The 5,663-nt window shown below is 44.7% G+C and overlaps 1 pseudogene; it reads right to left on the bottom strand.

Moving 5' to 3' along the window:
• LOC119339476 overlaps positions 1–4,748 on the bottom strand; it is an 18,277-nt pseudogene extending 13,529 nt beyond the window's left edge.
• Between the last annotated feature and the right edge of the window lie 915 nt (positions 4,749–5,663).

Here is a 5,663-nt window from a genome sequence, read left to right as displayed (position 1 = left end):
AGCGACACCCCGGCCGGATCTCCTTGCGGATGGAACCCGAATAGGCGATAAACCTGGACTAGAGTCTTGTGTGGTTAGTCAGGTCGTGGCCGACACCCTCGCCAGGCTTCCGCTTGAAGGTTGCCGAGATACATGACGTGTACATGGCGGTAAGTGGCGAGAGCGTGTGTGAAGAAGTACACCCCTGCAGGGTTAACATGATCTATTCGAATAGCCGGGTCCGCGGTTATGGACTTCTTGGATGCTTACATGGTACATAGACAACTTGAAGTGGATACTATAAAATGCTCAAGACAAGTGTGAGTGCTATGGATGGCCTTCTCGTAGGGAGACGGGGATGAATCCATAGTAGCGTATTGTGTGGTGATTAGTGGACTCGTGTACGTTGTTTCACCTCAAGAGTTTCTGGTAGTCGTAGAATAGGATAGCCACAGAGTCAAAGCTGGCTTGCTGCAACTAAACCCCAAATTACCCTCTTGATACCAATGCATGTATGATAGGATCTGATGTAAGTCTTGCTGAGTACCTTTGTACTCATGTTGCTTTATTTATGTTTTTGCAGCGGAGACTTCGGTCTTACTAGTGTTCTTGTGGACTTCGACTAGTAGCTAGTAGCTCAGCTACGATCTTGATCGGATGTTGTAGATAGTCAGGCTCTTCAGCCTTTTTCATTTATAGATGTCTGTACCCAGACATGTAATGCTTCCGCTTGTTGCTTGTATGCTCTGTATGACGGGTCTTGTGACCCCTATTTGCAATAATGCTATGATGGCTCTTCTGAACCTTATCTATATAATTGTTGAGTTATGCTGTGATGCCATGTTGTACAGCACATACTTGCATGTTATGCGTACGTGTAATGTGTAGTGCTATGTGTGGGATCTGACTATCTAGTTGTTTATCTTTAGTAGCCTCTCTTACCGGGAAATGTCTCCTAGTGTTACCGCTGAGCCATGGTAGCTTGCTACTGCTCTGGAACACTTAGGCTGGCCGGCATGTGTCCTTCTTCGTTCCTGTGTCTGTCCCTTCGGGGAAATGTCACGCTTTGAGTACCGGAGTCCTGTTAGCCCGCTACAGCCCGGTTTACCGGAGTCCTGCTAGCCCAGTGCTACAGCCCGGACCCACTTGCTGATGACCGACACGTTCGAAGCTGGGTCATGGATGCCTGTCCCTGTAAGTCTGTGCCACTTTGGGTTTACGACTAGTCATGTCAGCCCGGGCTCCTTATCATATGGATGCTAGCGACACTATCATATACGTGAGCCAAAAGGCGCAAACGGTCCCGGGAAAAGGTAAGACGACACCCGTGGGGATACCGTGCGTGAGGCCGCAAAGTGATATGAGGTGTTACCGGCTAGATCGATGTGACATCGAGTCGGGGTCCTGACACCAGCCAGATGACATTGCATAGTTCTCTAGCTGGTTGATCCGTGGGAAGTTCACCTGTGATGCGATAAGAGAGCTCCCGCCACCAACTGTTGTGTTTGCAAATGAACTTTGAAGATTGGAAGATCCTTTGCCTTTGCTTATCTCCATTAGCTTGCCACACATGAAGCCAGCATAGGAATTACTATAATTGAATGAAGGAAATTCATCTAACATTATCTCATTGGGTATGTTGTTGTATAGGCTGACGTGAGGGTCACGAAAACCTGTGAATATTCTCGCATCTGACGGTTGTTTCCCAACATACCTCGGAATTCTACTATCATGGAGGTATGACCCCATGTTGAAGTTGCTTTGGATGTTCATCGGCGGAGCCAAGTGACCCGTTGCACCATAATTGTTTGTACTCCAAGAGGCAGTGTTGCCAGAGGACACACTCCATCTTCCATGTTCATGATTATGCATGAAATTAACCTTGTTGTTCATGTTGTACGATGAGTTCCTTCTTTCATATGCATCACGAGAGGGATTTGACTTGACTCTTTTTAAGTGCAATCTATACTTCTGAATTAAAAAGATAGAGAAAATAACAAGGTATGAGATGGATGCTCATCAGAACGAAATAATGGTAAACATGTGAGTACAAAAAGAACTGAAGATGTCGCATGGGTAAAAGTAACTCCTAAAAATATGGGCATGCATTATGTGAGATAAGCCTCGCATTTTAAGGGACACAATTAATGAAAATTACACTTCATGATAGTTGCATTACTAGAGCTTTGACAAATATGTTCCCCAAAAAGTAAAATCTTGCACTTATATATAACAAAATGTTAGACTACAAATAATAGTAACAGAAACATAGAAATTAAGCATAAAGGTCAAAAATAAACTCATAGATGACTCGCCATATTCTCTCTACTGAGGTAATCCACATTCATCAGCTCCAATACCTTTTTTGGAACAGCCCCTACAATTATGTAATATAAAATTATAATGAAAATATTGAGGAGCCACCAGTATTGTCGATGAATGAGGCACAAGATGTGAATTCTTACTATCAAGGCTGATCTGGTTGATAGCTTCTAGAAACTTGTTATGCAGCTGAATTGTCCATGTCACCCTGGGCTTTCTGTGGGTGGCAGATATATATGTGCTCTCATTGTTCTCGCTAGAATCATCTCCAACATTTGTCTTATTCCGCGAGTACTTACTCTTGTCAGCAGTCGCTGGTTGAACTCTTTGCACATCACTGTCATGATCGCTGATGTGGCTTATTGCTTTGGGATTTCTCCACCTTTGAACATATTGCCATATGTTTTTGAGCTCATGTGTACGCACTGGCTTCACCATAAAGTCGGACGCGCCATGATATATCCCCTTCATCGCAACCTTCTTGTCGCAATCGACGGATAGCACTGCATGCCATATGACCAATGACTTAGATTTCGAATTCAGAAATTCACAAAATCTATGGAGATATGTCTTGGTCAAAGTGCCTATAGACAGAAAAAGCATGTTGATGTTCAGTTTTATAATTCTGCTTCAATGCAAACTAAATGGGATTTTTTTACACATTCAATAGGAAGATATGAAAACAATGGCTAAAACAATAACAGTAACACAATGCCTAAGCCATATCACAACATGTTCCATGTAGGGAAATCACATCATCGTGTCTAACTATTGATGAACTTGAAGATCAAGTACTATTATTGGCAGTCAACCATGTTTCTCTACCATACTAGGTAACATCTATCGGCCCATGTAACGCTCTAAGCACTTTAAGTGATCACACTCATATTAGATTTTAAACATTAAGCACCATTGTCAATAGCTTTTTTTATTATGGCTAGCTAATTGTCCGTGCTTGCCATGGGGCATACATATTCTACATGATAATTTCCATAATTAATGTGGTCCACCCGTCTAGTGCTTGATAATACTTTTCATAATTAACGAGATACTCCCGTCCAGCGAATGATACTTTCCATAATTAACGTGGTCCTCTCGCCCAATGCTCGATGATACTTTCCGTAAATTAATGTCTGGATAATTGACATGTGTAATTAACTATATAGCTGATTAATTGCATGCAGCTGTGGGTGAGGCAAAGAATGGGCAAGAATTTTCTGGGATGATTTTTGGGCATTAATAGTAGAGATTCAGGAAAATAAGTATGCGTGGTTGCACTTTCTGTGAAAGTAATTTGACTAAAAATTAGTGTGCGCGTTCAAAGTCAACAAATATGTAGTATTGTAGGTATTACCCATGGTTAACCTACTCGATGTATGTACTTAAAAGTGGCACTTGTACTTCATATGCTATTCTCGAAAGTAAATAGTCATAAGGAGTAACAACTTTAAGGAGAATGAAGATGAGTAGTAATCTTTAATAGTATCAATACAACATAGGTATTTCTTAATTGTAGTATTCATGCCATTGGTTTTGGCAAGAAACCGATAATGTGTCCCCTACTAACTCATGTGCCGCTCCACCTCCACTCTCCTACCCCACTATCCATCCGATCGGGCGGATGGTTAGATAGGATCCCATTGGTTTGGGCCAGAAACGGACACTACATCCCCTACTAACTCATGTGTCGCTCCACCTCCGCTCTCCTACCCCACTCGCCGGCCGATCGGATGGATGAACGGTTAGATGAGACCCCGTTGGTTCGGACTCAGTGGGGATACCGTTCTTTCGAACTTTTTCAGGTTAGAAATAGAATGCAGATTGTGTGCATGTGTATGTGGTTTCATAAAATCATCCTAAATATATAGGATTTCACACGCTGCGCAAAGAAATTAATATCCTCTCAGGGTATCAATAAGATTGAGGAGGTTCTTAAAAACAATTGTCAGTGCTGCTCATGGATGCAAAACTCAAAAATTGGACTTTGGATTGAGAGCAGTGAGAGTACTGATGACCGGTAGATCCATCTCGAGGCGGATGAGCTCGAGAAGCTTGAAGCCGTCCATGTCTGGCATGCACACGTCGGTGATGACAGGTCAAACTGCTGCTTCCCCGCCATGAGCATCCTCAGCGCCGTCTTTCCATCCATCACCGTCGTTGCTGCATAGCGGCAAGCATTATTCGCAGAGAAACAAATAGATCACAAGGCCCCGATTCTAGTGGACTATGGCGAAGTGGAGAGATCAAGAGACTCACGTTGGAAGACGCGGGCGTCGTCAACGACGAGGATGCGTAAACCCTCGGGAAACTTGCGCTCCGCCGCATCCTCCATCATCTGCCTTCGGTCCCCACCCATCGTGGCCATGTTCTCCGAACTTCTTCCCACCTAGAAAAGCAAACGACATCAAGAAAAATACTGATTAAAAAATAAATCAGCACAAACCTCACAGCCATCTAAGAACACAACCCAAAACCTCTATTAGCTTCCTCGTCTTAGGACACAACTGAAGTTACTGAACAATCCGGATTCAGAGGAGTGGTGAGAAGGACTGGAGGAAGGGCGTCTATTTATAGGGGTAGAGGGGTCAAGGGAAGGAGTGGAAGTCTTGCGGTCCAGAGGTCAAAGGCGCTCTCCCCGTGCGTGTGTGCATGCGCTACTTCTACTCCTTAATTTCTGCAGCTACGCCATTTGATCTGGCGATGTCAATGTGCGTGTCTGCTGGTGCCGCGGCCCAAGGTACCTTCCATGAGAGGTGAGCAAAACCGCGGGTGGTGTTGCTGTTTTTTGCTTTTGTTCTTTTCTCACCAAATGTTGCAACACAAATGTTATGATCTTGAATTACAGAAAGGAGAGGCTGAATGGAGAGAGTGTCTTGTCATGGAGAGAGTGTCTCGGTGCTTCCTTTTTCCGGGAACTGAGAGATCGTTCATCGTCTCAATGGTCAGATCCCTGCCTACCTTTGCATGGCAACGTGAAAATGTGGAGGCCTAAACTCAAGATTGGAAGTCTTTTTCCACTTACGACTTTCTGGAATCATAATATGACAAGGGCATTTATCTGAAGATTGAAGAAAAACAATTCACGAAAATAAGTTGATGGGTATTTCGAAACGGGGAGTGTGTTAGACAAATAAGCCACGGCCGTGCCAGAGCGCATCTGTGCGCGAGATGGTCGCGTCGGGCGCCGGTCGGTAACCGCGTCGGGCCCATGGCAGGGTGTGTCAGCACATGTATGTGCGCGTGTCTGGGTTAGTTGGCGAGACGCGCGGGTGTGTAGCCACGCCGGGCGTTGGACCTGGTCGCATCCGTGTGGGTGCGTGCGCGGCAGGTGGGTGAACCGTGGAGCGCGGGGCGTGGCGAGT

This window comes from Triticum dicoccoides, chromosome 7B (genome assembly GCF_002162155.2).
Source record: "Triticum dicoccoides isolate Atlit2015 ecotype Zavitan chromosome 7B, WEW_v2.0, whole genome shotgun sequence".
NCBI lineage: Eukaryota > Viridiplantae > Streptophyta > Magnoliopsida > Poales > Poaceae > Triticum > Triticum dicoccoides.
This window is presented reverse-complemented; position numbering and strand designations above follow the sequence as displayed.